Source organism: Leptodactylus fuscus, chromosome 1 (genome assembly GCF_031893055.1).
Source record: "Leptodactylus fuscus isolate aLepFus1 chromosome 1, aLepFus1.hap2, whole genome shotgun sequence".
Lineage (NCBI taxonomy): Eukaryota > Metazoa > Chordata > Amphibia > Anura > Leptodactylidae > Leptodactylus > Leptodactylus fuscus.
The window spans coordinates 319,294,073-319,319,660 of record NC_134265.1 but is presented as its reverse complement, the minus strand read 5'-3'; positions in this window follow the sequence as shown (position 1 = coordinate 319,319,660).

Sequence of the window (25,588 nt, the reverse complement as noted above, 5' to 3'; positions counted from 1 at the left end):
AAAATGTAAACTGCAAGATAAATACTTTTTCTTATAATAAAGCATATGTACAACCTGTGCCAGCAATGTAGTACTGAGTTCCATAAGCAGATAGGTAAAACTTGTAACCTTGTGCATGTAAGCTTTACATTAAGACTCCTAGCCTTATAAAGAATATAAAAATCTGGCCGCACATTAATAGGTATCCAACATATTTAAGTGATCAGATGAAAACATTGCCAGTTTTCTAAATATGCAGGAGAGGTGAGCATGGGAAGAAGTCCAGCAATGACTAATAATGGAGCCTCACAAATAGAATGTGGCTGCAGTAAGAGTCATTTAATCCTCTTGGCAGTGGTCAGTGCCAATATTCATAAGTCATTTCATAACTTTTGCCTGTGACAGAATTCATCCTGGAAGGAAGGCTGCGTAAAAAATAAGCAACAATATGCTTTTACGGTTGGAGATTTCCAGCGTGCTGAAAAAGGAAATTACAGTATTGAGCAGGAAAGTACATACTCACCCGGAGAAGAGGTGAAATGAAGCCTATGGACAGGACAATTGGAAGTCGTGAGAAAGAGGTCTGGGTTTGGAAAAGACCCGGTAATAAGCGCCAGCTCAGCTTGATGCCATTACAGTATAACTGGCACAATCTTCCATTTCTCTTACAATATTTTTCTGTTCTTAATAATTATTGATTTTTTTTTTTTTATAGAGAAACCTCTTGTAGCTTTCCGCTTTGTGAGTAATGTCGTACAGAGGTATAACTTCAGGAACTCTTGTAGAGGTATAGCTTCTGGGCCAAATGCAGAATTTGCAACAACGTCGCCTTCATACGCACACTCCTCCCATGTGCTAATGTCATACTATTTGTCTTCTTATGTAGTGAAGGTCAAAGATTCTCATGAACCAGGGTTAGCTTTGCACCCTTTTAGCACTGCATATGATTGACTATGTACAACAGGGGTACGGTAGCCCATAAAGAGAGGTATACAGCCCTGGTTGCGCATCTCTTTGCTATTGGGTGGTGACTCAGTTTTCCAAAAAATTTACATTATTGGCCAACAAACAGGTGAGGAAGCAAATGAAGGCAATGGGACACACAAAAATATTAGGTCGGCCAGCATGGTGGTTCAGTGGTTAGCACAGCAGCCTTGCAGTCCTGGGTTCGGATCCTGCCAGGGACAACATCTGCAAGTAGTTTGTATGTTCTCCCTTGTTTGCATGGGTTTCCTCCCACATTCCAAAGACATACTGATAGAGGGAAAAAAAATAAAAAATGATCAGGTTTTTATGTCCTGGGTGGCACTGTAATGAGGCAGAAAAGTATAATGAAAAACATTATACTGTAGTCTTAGATCTACTGAGTCTACTGAGCATATCAACTGGATTAGGAGCTTTGGTTGTATTTTATATCACATCACTCTCCTGTAACTCATTTTGGGTAAGATACGATTGAATTAGATTTAATTTGTTCTGAAAAAATTTGGTCCAAGTAGAAAGTGCCCCAAATGCACTAAAAAATATTTTTTTGGGAAAAAAAAAGTCCAGTTGTAACTCATTAATTGACAGATTTTCAATGACCATGATGAGCCTATTTAGATTGGTTACTGATTCATTGAAGTCGGGTAATTACTTACTGTGATGCCGACAGTAACACCACAATTTTGATCAATTCGCCTGAAACTTACTAACAATGTTCAGGAGTCAGGTCAACTTCGCTTTTGCTCATATCTTCTCCCAATACAACCCCATAACTAATCTACTGTCCTTATAATACCTCATTCTTCTCTTCCCTACAATGTTCTCCAAGACTTCTCCAGTACATCCTCCATACTCTGAAACTTGTTTTCCCAACACATCGGGCTCATTCCCACCATCAAAAGCAACCTGAAACTTACCTCTCGACCAAAAACCCCACCACCTTACCTTGCAGCCACTACACTATCCAATGTGTTTCTTCAACCCTCTCCTACTGTCTCCTCTCCGGTTTTGGTTTATAGATTGCAAATCCTCACGTACAGGGCTTTCTTTTCTTCTATTCCAGTCTGTCACTCATTAAAATCCTTTTTATTGTACTTATTGTTTTCTGGTTCATGGTATGTACTTTAACACTTTTCGTGTGTATGGCATCTTGAATGTGCTTTACAGTAAAGAATAATAATGAACAATAAGGATATAAGTAAAAGATAATATAATACAAATAAGAAAAATATTTTCTGCTTTAACACGCATTATAACATGACCCATAACCACAAGTCAATATACATGATGTCACTGACTCGAATCTGTCTTTATTATGTTTTTTGTATAGTTATTGCTATTGTGGAGAAGTTCACTCGGTAGAAGCAGTGGTGCGGACCCGAACAGTCAAGACAGGGACACAAAATATGCAGCAAACTGGTTTATTTAGAAAAAATAACAGGAAATAAATAAACCTTGACAAAATAAGCAAATACAGCCTTAACGTTAGGCAAAAACAAAATTAAAAAACCTGCTCGTCTGAGCAACTAACTAAATAGAACAGATAACCTAACTATACATTTGGCTTACTTCCAGCCACATGAACAAAACAAGCGCAATATAGTCTCACCGGACACAAGGTTACGGGACAGAACCATACATCTCTTTTCACCACATGGAACTGCACTGGAATGCAGGATCTGCAGCCTTTTGTGGACCAGTAATGAGCCAAGTATCTACTCCAGATCCACCCTGGACCACACATATGTCAGAAACCTGGGGCTGATATATCTGGACTCCAGCACTCTGTCTGTCACCTTCTCACACTATGTACAGATAAAAGAACACAGTGGGCAAACCAAGGGGGCTTTTAGAAAAAAGTAAAAAGTCTTCTCTGATATTATATATATTCAGATGAGTTTCCCAGTAAAACATTGGTTCCTTTTCATATAGGTATGCATCTACTAATGTGATCAACACGGACCAGCCATGAAGCATGCTCTAAACTTACAACATGATTCGACTAGGCAGAATTATCAACAGTGGTATAGGGCAAGGTTTCTTGACCTCACCATCTATAACAAAGTAATGTCTGTCCCATAGCAGCAGACAAAGACCACATGAAAATTAAAAATTTATCTCAGTTGATATTTCATTCTTCAGATCTCAAAAAATCAAGCAAAAAATGAGTCAATGGTTTTGGTAAACTAGAGATTGCTGTAGTCAGAACAATCCCCATGAAGCTTATCTCTTCTTTCAAAACTGGTCAAAGCTGTCAAAGATCCGCCAAGCCCTCAACTAGGGGGCACCTCCCAGTTTGAGGAACACTCCATGGACTATCATAAATATAAAATCAGAAACATGACCTTAGATCAACACCTAGAACAGCTCTTGTGAAAAGATACCGATCGGTAGATGAATGCATCAGCGCTGAGCAACCAGGAGCTATAATCACATGGACACGTGCCCGAAATATTCCTTCCCAAATAGCAAATGGCCTGTAAATGTGTTGCTGGAAGACTGCATGTATTTGTTCGTGGAGTTAACTTTTAGTATCCTGCACTGTACGTGCTTGCTTTGTTTTTTAAACTGACTGAAGAGAATTAAACCATGGCTACATTTCCCATTCCTGTATCCTATGCTACTGTAAATGTTTTTACATGGAATATATTCATGGGAGTGCTATCTATTTCCATTGACTGCGGATTTAGCCACCATTATTGAGCCATATGATGCACAGATCCGTGCCAGAATAGGCAGATGGTTGATGTTTCTTTCGCTGATGCCAATTAAATTTGGTTTTTACTTGCTGAAAAGGATCCTGCCAACCAGCCTTTTGAATTGTGTCAAAAGGTAACTACATTTCTGCATATTCTAAAATACCATCAGCTAAAAGCAAATAGCTAGCAAGAAAGCTGCTCCGTGTCTTAACCATTCCCTTCCCTCCGAGCAGAAGTTAATATAAAGAGCCTGTTTTACTTTGACCACCTGCAGGAGTATCTGTAAAAGCCATGCTGTTTTTGGATTTGTCAATGAATATTGTCTCAAGGACAGGACTAGGATAAACCATGTCACAAAAAAAAAACAAAAAACAAGCAATGAACCTCCTGCACCTCACGAACTGGCCTTTCCAACACGTATAAAAGTCCTGTGGCGAGTAATAAGGCTGTGACTATTTAACACTGAATGTTTTCAAAATGTATTTTTTTAGGCCAGGTTCACACAGTGCATTTTGGCAGTGGTATTTTACTACAGTTACTGGATCTATGGTACCATATTACTTACAAATTGGAATTATTCTCACGTTGACTAATGAACCATTAAGATGCTTTGTGATGGGCTTTAAATGATAGTAAAAAGCTTAAAATTGATAAAGTGAAAAAAAGAACTTGCTCTCACTAAGGAGACAGTCATGGTCACAAAATTGTTGCCGAAATTTGTTTGCTGGCAATTGCATGGAATAATGCAAGCTCCATTCTGATGAACCTGAGGTAAAGGAAACCTGTTACCAGGTCTGAAAAGCCCAATAACACATCTGATAGACGTTGTTACCTTGAGCATTTCCGTGTTTTGTTTATCCAAATCTGTTCAGCCATTCCACAGATATATCATATATACTCGAGTATAAGCTGAATTTTTCAGCCGAGTTTTTTGTGCTGAAAAAGCCCCCCTCGGCTTATACTCGAGTCAGAATTTTTTTTTCTTTTAGGGGGGGAGGGGGTCTATGACCAGCCGCAATAACAATGTATAGAATCTCCCATAAAATAGTGCTGCTGCATTCCCCCCCCCCCTCCCCTCTCAGCTTATACTCGAGTCAATAAGTTTTCCCAGTTTTTTGTGGTAAAATTAGGGGCCTCGGCTTATATTCGAGTCGGCTTATACTCGAGTATATACGGTAAGCCCCGTTAGTGATGCCAATGAGGGCACATAAGCCAAATGGGCGGTAACAATGTGGTTCATCCATGGGAGGGGTCGCATCTCTATATGCTGTATGTCATGTCAACACTAAAAGGGCTTATATCTTTGGAATGGCTCAATGGATTTGGATTAGCACCAAAATATTCTGACTGAGAGCACCTATCAGATGATGTATATTAATGGTCTTTTCCAACATGGTGACAGATCTGCCTTAAGAATAATTTTGATACAGCGTTGCAAGATTAATGATAATTGTAAAGATATAGTCACAAACTTATTGGGTGTTGTACACCAGTCTTAATAATCAGCCCAACTGGAACAGGGAACCGGAGATTTAAGAAGAGGTTGCGGCCTCTGTTGGATATTCCAGGGCCAGAATAGATATCAATGCCAGGTAGGAACTGGTGTAGATTTCCATTCTAATTCATGCCAGAAAACTGGCAAGAGCTATAATAAATTAGTTGGGCCAAGGCATCAATGCCCCTGCCTGCTCCAATCCCCTCCCCACTTTGCCCCCAGTTTCTCAATGTGGCTCCCGAGGGACGGGACTTGTGGTGCAAGAAAGGGCCTTGTGTCATACATATGCCTCAAACTCATCCTTCTATGACAGTATTTGGAGGTTTCCAAACTATTTTCTATCAAATTGAAAATTACTTTAATTTTTTTTAATGTTTTTGGCATGTCAGGTAAGTCGATTGTCCAGGATCCTACTATGTAGGTTCCAGTCTGGAAAAGAAGAGTGCACACAATAAATTTCAATAGGTAGTGGCACAACATCAGCAAGGTTGGCACTGAAAAGATGGACCCATTGAAGGTGTTTGCCAGGGCTAGTAAATGAGCACCATGAGTACAAGCCAGGCCAGGAATGGGCATAACCGCTTATAACACTTGTCAACTAATTTCAATATAGGATTAAAGTTTTGATTTTTTTTTCATTAGATAGCTCTACACATGTTACTGAGTTCTGGGAGGTGAAAATCTGTCTTTAAAGGGGCTCTATCATTGGTAAAACTAATTTTTAGATCAGCACATCCTCACATAGGCTTTAGAAAGGCTATTTCACACCTACCTTTACTATGTAAATTGCCTCAGTGGCATTTGAATGAGCCCGTTTTTACTCATATGCTAATTAGCCTCTCAGTGCACCCCAGAAGTCTCATCATGCACCCTCTGCCTATTCTTTCCTATGTATGTATGTATACAGCACAGGTTGCTGCTGATGATGACTCAGCTTCCTGTTGGCACACACATAGGAGATAATAGCAGAGACGAGTGCTGCTGGGAACTTCCTGTGCTGGCTGGAAGCTCATTAGCATATGGATAAAAAAGGACTTATTCAAAAACCACTGAGGCGATTTACATACTAAACGTAGGTGTGGAATAGCCTTTCTAAAGGCTATGCAACTATGTGCTTAGTTAAAAATGACTTTTTTTTTCCAATTATAGAGCTCCTTTAAGACTGTTTTAATTAAATGTACAAAAATATGAGAAAAAAAGAAAAGAGGTAAAACACTTAAAGAATAATGTAAAAAGGCACAGCTTATACCTTTACCAGGTAATGTAAGACCAGTATAACATAGTCAAATAAAAAGGTATTCTTAGCCTTCCTGAACATGACCATGACCATGTGCATGTGCCAGGTCCATGTTTGAACAGAATGGACAACACATGGATGATATTTTTGGGCTGCCTGTCACTGTCAGAAAGGAGAAAATAAACACTTTAATTCCAGAAGATGCAGTTTGACAGCAGTATATAGTGAAGGAGAGAGGCTATGGCACAAAAGAGGGGCATATCACTGTGTGGAGGGAACAATGGGAATGGAAGTGATAGGAAGTTTATGTGCATAGACATATAGTGAACAAGTCCTCATGGCGGTCTCGGCCCATATAGGGAAGGAGGTCTGCCTGTGGTTAAGGTCACGTAGTATGCAGTATATGCAGCCGTGCAGGGGACCCATTAGGTTTATTTAATAGGGACAGAATATTCCATATGGGACATATCATACATAGTCACAAATTCCTTTTTACACAGCTCTTTTTATGTCTGCATATGTCCACTATAAATAATATATAAACCTTCTATTACTTCTTTCCATTCAGTACAATGCCTTGTGCACACACACGGCGTACTATATGGATAATATGATTATATATTAGGCATGAAGTCTGCAATAAAATATGCATGTGCTGACCAGGTTTGCTTTTAGTGTTCTTAATGTGTTCTTCAAAGCTAAAAGCTTGGACAGTGGGGAATTCTTGTAATCTTAAATACTGAGGGCCCTGCTGGGCAGATTATTGGAGTGTGGAAATCACTATAGGTTTTTACACATTGGCTGCGGGAATATAACTTCTATTGTGTAATGTGTAGGGGAGGTGGGAGAAATATTGTACAATGTTGCTATACTGATTTTTGCTATATTGATATTAATCAGATGCTAATATTACAGTTAAATATATAATGTGTGAGGACTGTCAGAATGTGAATAATTCATTATTCCCTCTATGCAAGTTTTCCCTATACACCAGGCACTTTGTGGGCTGCAAACCCGCAGTAAAATATCTATAATCCAAAAATAATATGGCATGATAGATGATGAACATCAAATATTCTGAAATATTGGACAGCCCTTAAAAGTAATATAAAGATCTGGTGATATTGTATTTGGGGCAAGTTATTAGTGCACAGGTTTTTTAGTTTAATTTTTTTTTAATAATGTGTCTATTTTTTTATAATTTTCTAATTATAATTTTTTGGTTTAAATAATTGTTATCAGATTAAAGGGATTTAGTGTATTGTAATACTACTACTACCAGAGGGATAGCTATGAGGGGAGCAGAGGCAGCAGTTGCTACCAGGCCCTTGACCTTGAGGTTGCCCCAAAGATTCATCTGCCCCATAAAATATACCACCATTCTAACACCATAGCACACGATAGGTGGGGGTCTTAATATAGATTTTAAAATGATGCCCAGGAACTTCAAGTAACAACTCTGCTTCTGCTACTACTAATAATAATAATGGTATTATTAGTGATCTATCATATTCTGTGACCGCTGTGGGGAAGATAGCTCGGTAGCAGCAATGGTACAGACCCAACCAGTCAGAGACGGGGACAGAATGCCTGGTGTAAACAGATTTATGTGGAAAAACAACAAAATAAATAAACCTTCACTTCAGGTACAGAATAAGCAAAATAAAATACAGCCTAAACTTCAGGCAAGCATGTCAAACAAAACCCTGCTCATCCGAGCACTAACTAAACAGTAAAAAACTAACTATACATGTGGTTTACTATCAACCACACAAACAAACAAAATAGCACAGTAAGGTTTCACCAAACTCTAAATATTTAATTACAGACCAAGGCGCCTCCTCTCACTCCCAGGATCTGCCCTGAAGTGCAGGCTCTGCAGCCTTTTATGGCCCAGTAACGAGCCAAGGACCCACACCTGGACTGAGGTCTATTCAAGATCCACCCCAGACCACACATACCCTGTTTCCCCGAAAATAAGACATGTTCTTATAATTAATTAGCTAATGAAATATATGACCTTTCTTATTTTCGGGGGATGTTTTATGCAGCGGCTGGAGCGGGGAACAATTGGCAAACGAAGCAGGGAACAATTAGCGGAGTGCCGGCATGACTGCCGGTTGTATGTGATCCAGAAGGTGAAGGGGGGGGGGGTGTCTTATTTTCGGGGAAACAGGGTAGCTCAGAAACCTGGGGGAGATATGCCATGACTCCAGCACTCTACCTGCAACCTTTTCACACCGCTTTAAAAATATGATATTTTTATATATTTTTGCAATACTAAAATTAAAATTCCAAAACATTTGGATGCTGAATAGCTTTACACTAAAGGTTTTGACCACACCCAATAATTCCTTTGATATACAGGAGCAATAATTCCTGAAAATAGAACTTTTATGCATAGAGGCTCATATTACTTTATATACATGATTACAAAACTTATAATAAATTTAGGACCGGCCATTAAAATAATGGCACAACATTTTCCTGGATGTTTGCAATGCTCATGCACAAGCCTGTGCAGTGCAATGAAGGATTAAACACACGTGGAAAATGTGAAATTTCAAAGGTTGAGGGCATCAGGGTAACATGGGAGGACATTCTTGCACCACTCAGATAATGTGTGGACATTATATGCTGCTGGTTTGTGCATACAGCTTGCACCCCATAGCTACCCACCAGATAACACAGATGATTTCACATATACTAATGTTTCTTTCCTAATATTTGTTCCTGACTGACATATCATGTGTATGTATGCGTCTACCTTTTCAAAAAACATAGCTTTGATTTACACTATATATGTCCTTCTGTGGTCACCCAGTGGTTATGTTGTGAATTGCAACCTGTGGGATTTTACTAGCACATCATGTTCTTGCATTTAATTTATTTACTTGAAATTTAGATTCCTTAAAGGTATTGGTGACCTGTCTTTAGGGGCTGTGCAGTCTCTTCACTAAATACCAAGAACAGCGCCGTACTTTGTATAGTGGCTGTGCTTGGTATTGCAGCTCAGTTTTATTTCCTCGAGTGAGGCTGAGCTTTAAACAGACTACGTGACGAATGAACAAGACTTCACTGGTCCATGAAATGGAAGTTGCTCTCACATGATCTTCGAGCAGTGGGGTCCTGGGTAATGGACTTCTCATTTGAGCTATAGTACATCTGTAACTGGAAGCAGACATAGGCTAGCAGCAACATCTGTGTGGATTGGCAGAAAGGGTAGAATTCACCATTCCCTCTATGACAGTTTTCCCTATACGGCAGGCCCTTTGTTGCTCCAAAAGTAGGTTGCAAGCCCCAATCTGTACCTCACATCCAACATTGTGAGAATTGAAGATGAGTTAGAATGGAAATGTCTGCCAGTTTCTACTTGGTGTAGATTTTCATTCTGGTTCTTGAACTTCTGACATATTTATAAGGAGGCCGCAGACTCTTCACAAATCTACGCCCCAGTGAGTCTACCCATGTATCCTTCTCAAGGTACTCACTATGTACTCACTATGCAGCATCATTCTGACTACAGGTTACAGGAACTAGTCACATTCAGATGTGTGTGAATAGCTGCCTGTGATTTTTGGTGTAAAATATCCAAAAATAAATGAAAATAGGGTTGTTTGTTAGTAACCGTTGTAGATCTACTTTTATTAAATAGACATAAAATAAGTGACATATAGCAGCAAGCATTATACACTCACCGGCCACTTTATTAGGTAAACCTGTCCAACTGCTCGTTAACACTTAATTTCTAATCAGCCAATCACATGGCGGCAACTCAGTGCATTTAGGCATGTAGACATGGTCAAGACAATCTCCTGCAGTTCAAACCGAGCATCAGTATGGGGAAGAAAGGTGATTTGAGTGCCTTTGAACGTGGCATGGTTGTTGGTGCCAGAAGGGCTGGTCTGAGTATTTCAGAAACTGCTGATCTACTGGGATTTTCACGCACAACCATCTCTAGGGTTTACAGAGAATGGTCCGAAAAAGAAAAAACATCCAGTGAGCGGCAGTTCTGTGGGCGGAAATGCGTTGTTGATGCCAGAGGTCAGAGGAGAATGGCCAGACTGGTTCGAGCTGATAGAAAGGCAACAGTGACTCAAATAGCCACCCGTTACAACCAAGGTAGCCAGAAGAGCATCTCTGAACGCACAGTACGTCGAACTTTGAGGCAGATGGGCTACAGCAGCAGAAGACCACACCGGGTGCCACTCCTTTCAGCTAAGAACAGGAAACTGAGGCTACAATTTGCACAAGCTCATCGAAATTGGACAATTGAAGATTGGAAAAATGTTGCCTGGTCTGATGAGTCTCGATTTCTGCTGCGACATTCGGATGGTAGGGTCAGAATTTGGCATCAACAACATGAAAGCATGGATCCATCCTGCCTTGTATCAACGGTTCAGGCTGGTGGTGGTGGTGTCATGGTGTGGGGAATATTTTCTTGGCACTCTTTGGGCCCCTTGGTACCAATTGAGCATCGTTGCAACGCCAAAGCCTACCTGAGTATTGTTGCTGACCATGTCCATCCCTTTATGACCACAATGTACCCAACATCTGATGGCTACTTTCAGCAGGATAATGCAATGCCATGTCATAAAGCTGGAATCATCTCAGACTGGTTTCTTGAACATGACAATGAGTTCACTGTACTCCAATGGCCTCCACAGTCACCAGATCTCAATCCAATAGAGCATCTTTGGGATGTGGTGGAACGGGAGATTCGCATCATGGATGTGCAGCCGACAAATCTGCGGCAACTGTGTGATGCCATCATGTCAATATGGACCAAAATCTCTGAGGAATGCTTCCAGCACCTTGTTGAATCTATGCCACGAAGAATTGAGGCAGTTCTGAAGGCAAAAGGGGGTCCAACCCGTTACTAGCATGGTGTACCTAATAAAGTGGCCGGTGAGTGTACATTGTAGTTGTACTATACAGCATAAAAAAAGATGTATGATCATTATTTAGCACAGTGGTCCCCAATCACCAGTCCACGGACTAGTAGCGGGCCGTTGGGTTTTTTTGCCAGTCCATGGTGTGGCGGACTGGCCTCAGTTCTAAGAGACTGTCTCCTAGCAACAGCGTTTCAGGATAGTGTATTTGGTTGTCAGAGTAACTGAGCAGCAGGAACGTCTCGCCTTCTGTGATTGGCTGATTACCTCTTGGATACGAAATCATCACGAAACCTCATGAAACAATCTCTTTTCAGCTAAGACATAGCTAGATACTTGATACTTTGCACTCGGCCATGTTGCTCTGGTATGGCAGTAACAGTATAGCTGCTAAGATGCCGTGCTATCCAATAGGTTACCATAGAAACATGGCCTAGTGCAAAGTATCCAGCCTCTGGGTCTAGTGATTCGCCATGTCCCCCCATAACCCTGCCCTCACATGACCAAAGCCCAGCCCCTGCCCAACTCCCACCCCGCCCTGCCGGGCCTTGGAAAAATGATCTTGCTTGAAGCCGGTCCCTGGTACAAAAAATGTTGGGGACCACTTATTTAGCAGACCATAAGAAGAACGTAAAGTAGTATTTCAATCAGTAAGTAAATTTAGGATATGAAGGTGTATGTTCTACATGTGAGAACAAAAACTTAAAAAAATTAGTCTCCATTCACACTAGAAACATGGCCAGTAGCATCCACAGAGGAGAGGACACCTCAAAGCAAAGATCAATGTGGACCGCCATTATTTCAAAAATTCTTGCCATATCTTCTAGATTGTCTTATTTTTTGTCATCAAACATCTCACCAACAAAAAAGGAAACCTATAAAGAACCTATAAACCCTAAAGATCACATTATTCCACAGTACTATTGTATAGATTAGATACTAGTATGTAAAGTGTGGCATATTCCCACTTTATAGAAAAACTTTTACCTAAGTTGTGGAACCACCATAAGTAATTCATCTACTTCATCTACAAGTCAATGTACAGAACCTAAATAAGTCAATTTTCCCATAGGAGTATAATAAGATATGGCCTCATGCCCATAAGATATGCCATCCAAGTCGTTTCCCTGTATTGTAGCCTCGTGCTGGGATAACATCCAGTGAATAGATTCTGGACCTAGAACAGAGACTCGGAACCATTCACCGAGGGATGAAGGCAGAATAAAGATAAAGGCATACGCTACGAGCTGAAACGAGTACAAAGGAAGAACAATGGAAAGTTAAATTGGAATTGTCATCCACCTCAAAATTATATTGGTGTTGTACAATATGACATGATGAATTGGTTTAGAGTGATGACGAAGGGCTAGCGGTCCAGCATTAAATATGTTTTGGGTTTTGTTGTAGGTGTTTATCCATTATATGATTGTATGTGCTCAGAATTTGGGTTTTTACAAGCCTATCTCCTGTATGCCAAGTAGACAATTAAAGGAATATGAATATAGTATGGGGAAAATTATAGACAGGAGATGAGCCTTCTTAAATCTTACATTGTAATCTTTCGATTGAAAGCTTTTATGGCCCAGGTGTTCCTGATATCTTTATCAGATAGTCCAATGTTTGGCTATAGACTATTATTTTGTTATTACAGAATATGTTGGAGAACTACGCTCTGATCTTCTGTAGATGTAGACTTGCTCCAATCCTTCTGTCTCTTCATGTAATCCCAGACAGACTGGATGATGATCAGGACGCTGGGGGGGCCATATCATTATTTCCAGGGCATCTCCTCCAAAAGGGAAAAGGTCACACCAAATATTGATGGGATGAGATTTACATTTCTTTTTCATCATTCAATTCATTTTGTGAATTGATAAAAATAAACTATTATTATCTCTTCTATTTTTTAGCGCATTTTTATATTGCAGCATTTTTTCCTAAAACCTTTTCCCAGCATTGTAAAATAATACACAAGTAAGAAAAGCTTGGTAACCAGTTATTATCTACTTATTTGCATTTTTCTGTTAGTTTTTTGTTTATATATATAAAAAGAAAGACAGTTCATTTGACTATTGTTGCAAAATGTTGTACAGAATCAAATCCGTGACTGTCTCACTCTCGCGGTCCCCTCTATTCTTTCGTGAACAATATGTTAAGCTGAGTGTTCGGAGGACCTGTCACTTCTCCTGACTTGGTTGTTATAATAAATACTGCTCTGAAATAACAATTCTGGGGCATCTTTCCTTATAACTCTGTGTTGTTCTTTTCTGTAACATGCCCTTGAATTTATTAGTAAATTGCTAACTGGGTGCAGTGGCGTAACTACAGTCGTAACTACAGTAAAGTCCTGTGGGCCCGGTGCAATCTTTTGTCCGGGGCCCCCTGGTTATGGGTGCCAAGGAGTTTAATCAACCTTAGTGTGTTTAGGGTAATCTGGGGGTCTCCTTGGATTATGGCCCAGATGGAAGTTGCAATCTCAATACTGATATCAGTGCTTATGGCCTCCTAAGTATACTAGGCCCCAGTGCGACTACACCATCTGCACCATCTGCACCCCCTCAAGTTACATGTGACTGGGTGTCACCATTACCTTTGTCAAGGAACATGTCGCTGCACAATCTGGAGCTATGAGCAAGAATTGGTCAGTATCAAAGTGTGTCGAAAACACCTTCGACCAGCGACATTGAGCTGCCAATTAATTCATAAGTTTGTACAAGGAATAACAAAGGAACAGCACAACACAGAGTTATAGGATAGGCTACAGCTAGCTCTACAGATTTGTATTTTTGAAATGAAACATTTTAGCTATAGCTGTAGCCATAAGGGGTTAATTTAAGGTGGTTATACATGACTAGGACTTGCACACACTTCCCATTGACTTGCAGTTTCTGTCACCAAGTGGCTGCTCAAACAACTGATCTGTGTGGGGTTCAGGTGTTGGACTCCAAAAATCACAGTCACTGTGTGTTGCTAAATTTCCCTGTGGGGGGTCCTGTAGCAAAAATTAACCCTTATCTTCAGATTATATTACAGATTTGGGTTAATGCCCCATTTTTCAGAAAAAGGAGTGTCTACAAAAGGAATGGGAAATATAAAAGAATGGATTCCGTGTGTGAACATTCCATGCGGCTAGCCGCGACCGAATGCCGATGCAGTGCACGGGAGTCCCGTCGCGGCATTCTGCTCTGAATTAGACCCAAATGAATGGGCCTAATAGGGAGGGAGTCTCGCGATGCGGACACCACGGCTGAGTCAGCCGCAGAATCTGGGGCAAGATAGGTCATCTCACTTCTTTTTTCCGCTACTAGTTAGTGGAAAAAAGAAGCGAATGACTCCCATTGAAGTTAATGGGAAACGTATTGGCAGGTGGATTTTGAGGCGAATTCCGCGTCAAAATCCGCTGCCAAAAAACTCGGCATGAACTAGCTCTTATACTTCTCCCTTCTGCTCAATGTACTGCTGGTTTTGTCTCACAAAAAATGCAGCAAAATTTTAATTAAAAAGCTGCTTTTGCGCAATGTCGGGCCTTACCTAAATGTTATCACTTTGGTTTATAGATTTATATATAATTGTAGTCAGTTTATTGCAAGGGATCATACTAACAAGAAGACATTGAGTATAAGAGGGAGTCAGTTTAAAGCAAAATTCCTCTTTTCATAAATGAATATGGGAATATATGGAAGTATAAAAAAAAAAAACCTTGGAATCCTACTATTATAAATGTGAAAGTTTGTGTGTTTGCGTGTTTTTGTGTTTGTTATTCAATCACGCAAAAATGGCTGAACGGATTTGAATGAAATTTGGCACATAGATAGATTGTAATCTCGATTATCACATGAGCTACTTTTTATCCTGTTAAATGACGTGGCTTAACGACTGTTATGAATGTATGTTCACATACTATATTACACTGCTCTTGCAGCAGCTTATCTCAGGTCTCAGGGCTGTTATCTCTCTGTGTAAACACACACTAACCCTCAGGGATTCTGTACATACATTTGCATATTATCTGATCTGCTCCAGGCATTGCTCACACACTAGATGGGAAAACACGTTTAATCCAAATTGGCAGTTTGCTACTTTTAAACATGCCGGGAAAAAGAAAATCTAATTTGTTGCAAAATTCTAAGACAACAACAGCTATAAAGGTAGCCAGAAGTTAACAGAGTTCTCCTCAAGTGTAGCTGACGGGGATCATCGGCGCCAACAACACACTCATTATATGGCTTCCCAGCGAGCTGCTGAGATGCCAGAACAATCACGGGCACAGCGCGAGGAATGCATTGAGAGGCAGGTCAGCTTAACAGCTGCCAAAACGATGGAATAGGTGGATCATCAATGCCAACAACACGCTCATTATATGGCGTTCCAATGAGCTGCTGAGATGTCGTAACAATCACGGGCACAGCGAAATAAATGAGTTTAGTGGCAGGCCAGCTTGACAGCTTTTTATCCCGGTAAATGACATGGCTTCACAACTGTTATCAAGTAACTTATCCTATTACTATTAAACTGCTCTTGCCGGCAGGACAATCATTCAGCTAATTGCAGTTTGCTGATAAAGTCTGGTCTGTTATTTCTCTATGTAAACACACAGATAACACTGAGTCTATTCTGTATAAGCATCTGCATATTATCTGATCTGTATAAGTGTTCTCTGTCCTGTTCAGCTAGAGGGAGATGGGGGAAAGACAAATACAGGCAGTGAGAAGCAGACATTGCAGGCAGAGTGCTGAGACACTGAGATGGAAAAACCCATTTAATCCAACTTGGCAGTTTCTCAATTTTAAACAAGCCTGGAAAATGAAAATTTAATTTTTTGCAAAATTAAAAAAAAAAAAAACGAGAGCTATGAAGGTAGCCAGAAGTCAACACACTTCTCCTCAAGCATTGCTGAGGAGATTGAGCGAACTAGGAGTCAAGCGGCTCTTAGAGCAGTCGAAATGCTGTAGCAGGCAGATCATCACCGCCAACAACATACTCATTATATGGCATCCCAGTGAGCTGCTGAGATGCCAGAACAATCACAGGCATAGCACGGAGAACAAGTTCAGTGGCAGGCCAGCTTGAGAGCTGCTGAAACCCTGGAGCAGGCGGATCGACGCCAACAACACACAGATGAAGTCGCGGGCAGAAGCTAGAAAAATATATTACAAAGTTTCTTATTGTCGCCTGCACTTGTTGTTTTATAATTGGAGGTACACTTTAAGGATATAATACACACAAAACATATACTTTGTAAAGCGGCAGGCCACATGCCATTAGAGAACCTTCATCATCTCTTGTTTTCTGCACAGTTGAAATTTATTTGTCTTACAAAAGAGAACTAAATTCTTTGTCTATTTGTCTCATTTTTTATTTCATTGTTTTATAACTGTAATCTTTCCTGCAAGCGTCCGGGTTACTGATTTACAGAAATTAATCAGGAGCGCTCCTTTCACATTATTAGTTAAACAAGGAAGTACTTAGAGTAATTGAAGTCCATGTTAATATAATGCATTGCAAGGAGTGCTATCAGCAAATGAATTCAATTATGTCAACTATTTCTCTGTTTATTCAACACGTTAAAAGTAATGAGCACCTGATTGAAGTTTGCGTTCAAAGAAAAAAAATCCAGTTTTATTTCTCAGATTTGTGTTCATTTTTTATATGCTTACATAACCTAACGGGTGTCCTCAGATAACACTAATATATTAGGAATAATGCAAGCAACAAAATGAAATACCGCCACATAAACCATCATAATAGAGAATGTAGACCCTACTCAATAATACCTCAGATGTGTCCTCACTTACCTGGGCTCTTCCATCTCCAAATATGTGCAGAACAAATTAAAGGGGCTCTATCAGCAAAATTATGCTGTATGAGCCTCACATATGCATGAATAGTCTTTAAAAAGGCTATCTTACCCCCCCCCCCCCCCATTTTAAAATAAAACCATAAAAACATATATGTAAATTATACTTATCGCGCACGCTGGGCGGTCTGCACTGTCCAACGTCATCTTCTGGCACACCTTCCTCTTCTTTCTTCTCTTTTTGGCGACGCCCTCCGGTCCTGGCTCTTCCCCGACTTCATCGTCCTTCTTCTTTGGATTGGTTCAAATCAGGCACGTGCGCAGTAGTGCTCCCTCCGCCACCATTTTTCTCAATGGCAGTACGCTCACGTCCTTGAGGCAAGCGATACTGCGCACATGGCGAATTTGAACCAATCCCACCGGAACAAGAGGACAATGAAGTCGAGGAAGAGCCAGGACCGGAGGGTGTCACTGAAAGAAGAAGAAAGAAGAGGAAGGCGTGCCAGAAGATAATGTCGGACCAAGCACAACCGCCCAGTGTGCACGATAAGTATAATTTACATATATGTTTTCATGATTTTATTTTAAAACGGGGGAAGGGGGGTAAAATAAAATCAGCACTGCCTGAATAGCCTTTTTAAAGACTAATCTTCATATGTGGGGCTCATACAGTATAATTTTGCTGATAGAGCCCATTTAAGCAGCTTTTCTAGAACCAAGACAATTTTATAATAAGACACTATTATTCCATACAAGTTCTGGTTGTGGATGAAACTTGCCAAGGCTCCTGTACTGTGAATTAAAGGAGTTGTCCACTTTCAGGACAATATTGAGAGGCAAATGTTATTGTATGTATAATAAAAAGATATACAATTTTCCATTATACTTTCTGTATCAGTTCCTCACAGTTTTCTACATCTCCACTTGCTGTCATTCATTCTGTTACTGTTAGTGGTTAAAATTCTGACCATGGTCATGTGATTTACGTTCTATGGTTATGTGATAACATACGGGTGCACAGTTTATTACCAGGCAGATGTCTGGTTACTGTGCTGTGACCAGGGCCGCCATCAGGAATTTTGGGGCCCCATACAAAACCTGGGATTGGAAGCTCATCTGGTGCATTCTGGGAAGAGGAGAAGAGTCGCCTTAATCTTATCGATTGCTGGGAATTGCTGGGTCTCGCTGGTTAGAGGACATCGCAAAACCTGGGATTGGAAGCTCATCTGAATATTTCTGGTGCATTCTGGGAAGAGGAGAAGAGTCGCCTTAATCTTATCGATTGCTGGGAATTGCTGGGTCTCGCTGGTTAGAGGACATCGCAAAACCTGGGATTGGAAGCTCATCTGAATATTTCTGGTGCATTCTGGGAAGAGGAGAAGAGTCGCCTTAATCTTATCGATTGCTGGGAATTGCTGGGTCTCGCTGGTTAGAGGACATCGCAAAACCTGGGATTGGAAGCTCATCTGAATATTTCTGGTGCATTCTGGGAAGAGGAGAAGAGTCGCCTTAATCTTATCGATTGCTGGGAATTGCTGGGTCTCGCTGGTTAGAGGGCATCGCAAAACCGCACGCCGTTAGAGTTTCTACACTTCGTAGACGGCATCAGACGAGGAAAAAAAACAAAACATATACAAGATCATTCATCCAAATTTAATGAGCAACATGGAAGAGGAGAAAACCCACATGGTGAGCTGCAACACTTGCTATATGTTTACAGATCTGCCGGACCATAAAGCCAACTTCACCTGTATGAAATGTAAACTAGTGGCCCTTTTAGAAGAAAAAGTGCAGAGGTTGGAAGAAAGAATAGTGACGTTGAGAAGCATCAAAGAAAGTGAGGTCTTCATTGATGAAGCTGAAGCAAGCCTCCAGAACACAGTAGGGGATGAAAGTGCTAGAGAGCCTACAGTTGCAGAGACTGATGCAAGTCCCCCGAATACAGTAAGGGAAGAATACTTGAGAGAACCTACAGAGGCAGAAAACTGGACACATGTGATCAAGAGATGCAAATGGATCACAAGGCCATCACCACTCACACAGCTAAGTAACCGATATGAAACTCTCATGCAGGCGGATGAAAATGACAAAAAGAAACTGTCAGCAAAAGAAGAAACAAAAGTCACCCAGAGACAATCAGGAGCAACAAGAAATGATGTTGCAAGGAAGAAAAGAAGAGTAGTGGTTATGGGTGACTCACTGCTAAGAGGCACAGAGGCAGCTGTCTGCAGGCCAGACTTAACCGCACGAGAAGTATGCTGCCTCCCAGGAGCAAAAATCAAGGATGTGGCCGATAGGATACCAAGCCTCCTCAGCTCCAAGGACGACTACCCATTCCTACTGATACATGTGGGTACAAACGACACGGCAAAAAATGATTTACCAACTATCTATAAAGACTTTGAAAATTTGGGGAAGACAGTGAAGGAATTGGATGCGCAGGTAGTATTCTCATCAATCCTCCCAGTTGATGGTCATGGCATCAGGAGATGGAATAGAATACTAGAGGTAAACACCTGGCTTCGACGGTGGTGCCGAGAGCAAGGATTTGGATTTTTGGACCACGGCGTGAATTACCTCTACGATGGACTCCTTGCTAGAGACGGGATACATCTCACAAAACCTGGGAAAAACATATTTGCCAGAAGACTTGCCACACTCATCAGAAGGGCTTTAAACTAGAAGAAGAGGGGATGGGAAGAAAAAAGAAAGACAAGAACATGCAGCTAAAAGACATACTTAACAAGGTTACTAGATGTGGTAAAGAGGACCCAAGACAGGATACTCAGAAGGAAATTACGAAAAAGGATGCAGCAGAGCACAATCTGAAATGTTTTTACACAAACGCACAAAGCATGGGAAACAAACAAGGAGAACTAGAGCTGATGATACACAAGGAAAACTATGACGTCATCGGCATCACAGAAACCTGGTGGAATGACATGCATGATTGGAACATACAGATGGAAGGATACAACTTATTCAAAAAGAATAGAACTAATAAAAGAGGGGGTGGAGTTGCATTGTATGTTAAAAAAGAACACATCTCCACAGAAATTACAGTTTTACAGAATAATAATCTACTGGAAATTATTTGGGTAGTAATTCAAGGGAAAAACAATGATAAGGACATCATACTAGGCGTTTATTACAGACCACCAGGACAGACAGAAGACATGGATGAGATTTTTTCACAGCAAATGACCACGCTCTCAAAGAAACATGAAATAGTGATCATGGGAGACTTCAATTACCCTGACATTCATTGGGAAACCCACACAGCCAAGAGTAAAGGCTCCATCAAATTTTTATCCTCTCTAGCAGACAACTTCATTGCCCAGCTAGTAGAAGAAAACACGAGAGGAACATCCATTTTGGACCTAGTCCTAACCAACAAAGAGCACATGGTTGAGGGACTACGGGTAGCAGGGACACTGGGATTCAGCGATCATGCTATACTTGAGTTTGGGGTTGCAAGAAGAAGAAGACCTGAGAAGACACAGACTTCAAGGCTCAACTTTAGCAGGGCAGACTTCAAGAGCCTGAAGGCAAGGGTTAGCAGAATTCCATGGTGCAAAATTCTTAAGCACAAAAATGCACATGAAGGGTGGGAAATCTTCCGTAGGGAAATCATTAAAGCACAGGAACTAACAATACCTAGAAGGAAGAAAAATGGGAAGCACCTAAAAAGATCAGGATGGATGACCAAAAAATTACATAACCTGCTAAAAAGGAAAAAGGAAACATACAAAAAGTGGAAGATGGGAACTATACCTAAGGAAGAGTACACAGCAGTCTGCAGACTCTGCAAGACAAGCATCAAAGGAGCTAAGGCTGAACACGAATTGAAGCTTGCAAAAGAGGCAAAGACTAAGGTAAAAGGATTTTGGGGATATGTTAAAAGCAAAAGAAAAGTGAAGGAGACCATTGGAGTCCTGAAGAATGACAAAGGAGAAACAGTTAACATGGTGGAACAGCAGGTGGAGCTACTAAATTCATATTTTGTATCCGTCTTCTCCCAAGAAACTAATGGAAATATCGACATTAATGTAGATGAGGGGAAGGAGGACTCCAAGCTGACTATAAGCGAAGGTCTGGTAAGAGAGCACTTAGCCAAGTTACAGGAAACCAAGTCCCCAGGACCAGATGATTTACACCCTAGAGTCCTGAAAGAGATAGCAGAGGAAATAACAGAACCCCTTGCTATAATCTTCAGTAAGTCATGGGAAACAGGAGTGGTCCCTTTAGATTGGAAAAGGGCAAATGTTGTCCCCATCTACAAAAAGGGGAAAAGGGACGATCCAGGAAATTACAGGCCGGTAAGTCTGACCTCGATAGCAGGAAAAATCTTTGAGCAAATTGTCAAGGAACATTTACTTCGGTACCTGGAAGGGAAGGCATTAATTAACCAGAGCCAGCACGGCTTTATGACCAATAAATCTTGTCAGACTAACCTGATTTCCTTCTACAACAAAATCACTGAATGGTTGGACCAAGGGAATGCCGTGGACATAGTATATCTTGACTTCAGTAAGGCATTTGATAAAGTATCACATAACCTTCTTATTGAAAAAATTATTAAGTATGGCTTTGACAAAAAAATCAGTTAGGTGGATTCACAACTGGCTTAATGATCGGGCACAACGAGTAATACTAAATGGCTACACATCGAACTGGAAGAAAGTCAAAAGCGGGGTGCCGCAGGGCTCTGTTCTGGGCCCAGTACTTTTTAATATCTTTATAAATGATCTGGACGATGGAATTATTGGGGAACTCATAAAATTTGCAGATGATACGAAGATAGGAGGAATAGCCAACACTAGAGAGGAGAGAGAGTGTATTCAAAAGGACTTAGACACACTGGAACAATGGGCTGAGGCCAACAAAATGGTATTTAACAGGGACAAATGCAAAGTTCTACATCTGGGTAACAGAAATGTAAAAAACATATATAGTATGGGAGGAATAGAACTAAGTGATAGCATAGGGAAAAGGACTTGGGCATAATAGTAGATCACAAATTCAACATGAGCCAACAGTGCGGTGCTGCTGCAAAAAAGGCTAATAAAATCCTGGGATGTATTAAGACAAGCATTGAATCTAGATCAAGAGAGGTCATTATTCCGCTGTACTCTTCCCTGGTCAGACCACACCTGGAATACTGTGTACAGTTCTGGGCGCCTCAATTCAAGAAAGACATCGATATATTGGAGCAAGTCCAGAGAAGAGCAACCAAAATGGTGGAAGGTCTGCAAACCATGTCCTATGAGGAGCGGCTAAAAGAACTGGGATTGTTTAGTTTGCAGAAGAGAAGGCTGAGGGGAGATTTAATAGCAGTCTACAAATATCTGAAAGGTAGTCACAGTGCAGAGGGATCTACCCTATTCTCATTAGCACAAGGAAGTACAAGAAGCAATGGGATGAAACTAAAGGGAAAGAGATACAGATTAGACATTAGGAAAAACTTTCTGACAGTGAGGGTAGTGAGAGAGTGGAATAGGCTGCCACGGGAGGAGGTGGGTGCTCCATCAATGGAAATCTTCAAGCGGAATCTGGATAAACATATAGCTGGGATGATTTAGGAAAACCTGCACTCGCAGGGGGTTGGACCCGATGGCCCTTGAGGTCCCTTCCAACTCTACCATAAGAATAAGAATAAGAATACAGCCTAATTGTCTACCTAATTGCCTACTTTATTTTGCGACATACCAATTCTGTATTACATTTCCCTTTATTTAGCAGCGTTACAAGGCTTCATCAGATTCTATTTGCAGGTATAATCTGCTACGTGTGACAGCGCCTATAGAGAGCCAACACCATCTATAAGAGCCCTCTTAATAAATCCTCAGGGCTTATTCACATTGCGTTTTTTGCCTCCCTTGCCGGGATACGTTGGTAACCAGTCAGAATCAGCTGTCAACTTATCCCTGCACGAAGAACTGGCCATTAAAAAAAAGGGGGGGCCTGCAGTTCTCCGTGCAGGGATAAGTGGGGAGCTGATTGTGACTGGTTACCAATGTATCCCGGCAAGGGAGGCCAAAAACGCAACGTAAATACTCCTTTAAAGTGAAAGTCCCACCCCCAAACAGGCTGCTACGCTAGTAGCAGCCCCTACATCATTATTAATACAAAGCACACATACCTTTGGAGGTATTGTGTGCTTTGTAGTTCTCCAGCTAAAAACTTATATATTATATATTATTGCCCCAGTTCCCTCTCCGCAGTGCCGCACACCCGATGTCCCAACAATCCCCCTCCCCCCACCCCCCGTCCACCTTCTAACATCTTTCCGCTGCCCCCTGTACCCATACCTCCCAACTTTTGAAGAACCAAAAGAGGGACAAAATGTGCGGTGCCGTGGCAAATTTAGCCCCACCCACCGTTATGTTGACTCCACCCATTCTCATTAATTTTCCATGTGCCTGCACACAGTATAATCCTCCTACAGTCACCCGTACATTATATGTCCCCCCTCTATCTCTCCCCCAGCTTCATATACACCCTTCATCTGCACCCAGTTTCATGTCTCCCACCCAATCTCTGCCCCCAGATTCATGTCCGCCCATCCATTTCTGCCCCCAGTTTCATGTTCCCCCCCTCCATCTCTGCCCCCAGTTTCATGTCCCCTCCATCTCTACCCCAAGATTCATGCCCTCCATCTCTGTCCCCATATTCATGTCCCCTCCATCTCTGCCCCCATATTCATGTCCCTCCATCTCTGCCCCCATTGTCATGCCGTCCTCTCCATCTCTGCCCCATATTCATGTCCCTCCATCTCTGCCCCCCATTGTCATGTCGTCCTCTCCATCTCTGCCCCCATATTCATGTCCCCTCCATCTCTGCCCCATTGTCATGTCGTCCTCTCCATCTCTGCCCCCAGTGTCATGCCGTCCTCTCTCTGTCCCCAGTTTCACGTTCCACATTACACTGACTGACTTAACTTCTCCTTCGTTCCCTCGCAGCTCTCTGCGCGCCTCTCTCTCACACTGGCGCACAGTTATAGACGCGATGTGACGTCATCACATCGCGTCTACAAGCCAGTAGCGGAGGCGGCGAAGCGAGGAGCTGACACAGGTCAGCTCCTCGCTTCAGCCGCATATGTGATAGCGAAAGAGGCGCGCAGCGGCGAAGCAAGGAGCTGACCTGTGTCAGCTCCTCGCTTCGCCGCCGGCTACTGGCTTGTAGACACGATGGCTGAAGCGAGGAGCTGACCTGTGTCAGCTCCTCGCTTCGCTGCTGCCGCCGGCTACTGGCTTTTAGACGCGATGTGATCACATCGCGTCTACAAGCCAGTAGCAGCGGCGGCGGCGAAGCAAGGAGCTGACACATGTCAGCTCCTCGCTTCAGCTGCATATGTGTCAGGGAGAGAGGCACGCAGCGGCGAAGCGAGAAGCTGACCTGTGTCAGCTCCTTGCTTCAGCCGCGTATGTCTTCAACTCAGATCTGCGTCCTCTGGATGCAGATCTGAGTTGAAATAGGACATACACAATGACTGCTACGGGCGCCAGGGGGCCGGCACACGGTGGCGGGCCAAAACCGGGCCCCCCCCATTTTTCAATTTGGCCAGGCCCCTGACGCCAGTACCAGTAGTACTGCCCTATCGGCGGCCCTGGCTGTGACTCTAACTAGCTGTGTGCTTGTGTGTACATCACATGAACATGAATATGTATATCACGTGACCATGGACTGTACATCACATGACCATGATCAGAATTTCATCCACTAGAGGTAAGCAGAATAAAGGAAAGCAAGCAGAGATACAGAAAACTTTGAGAAATTGATGCAGAAAGTATATTGGAAAATTGTACAACTTTTTTATACAAGCAATAACATTTGTCCCTTGATATGTGTCGGAAAGCGGACAATTCTTTCTTTTCTTTTTTTTTAATGTAGCTAGTGAGCCCCATATAGGGATCACAATGTACATTTTTTCTTTTTTTAATTTTCCTATGTTTTTTGTACAATGGGAGAAAATCTATGCAAACACAGGGAGAATATACAAACTCCTTGCAAATGTCATTCCCGGTGGGATTCAAACACCCAGTACTCCAGTGCTAACCACTGAGCCACCGTGAGTGGACAACTCTTTTAACTCGACCAATAAATTCTGGTTTACATACAGAAGGAAATGTGTCGGGCAGTTAAGTGTACAGTAGAGTCTTGATGGACACACAACTATTGCCCTTACGCTAGGTTCACACCTGCGTTCAGCACTCCGTTCTGTGCTTTCCGACTTCTACATGCAAGAAGTCGGAAAGCACAGACGGGGTCCGGCCGTGAGCGACGGTGAGCGTTTTATGCTCTCCGCCGCGAAACGTTTTTTTTTTAAATCTGGACACAGAATACTGCATGTCCGACTCTGTGTCCGGATTAAAAAAAAACGTTTCGCGGCGGAGAGCGTAAAATGCTCACCGCCGCTCACAGCCGGACAGCTTTCTCACCCATTCAAATGAATGGGTGAGAGAGTCCTGCAGGTTTCCGTCTCCTGCCTCTGTTTTGTGCAGG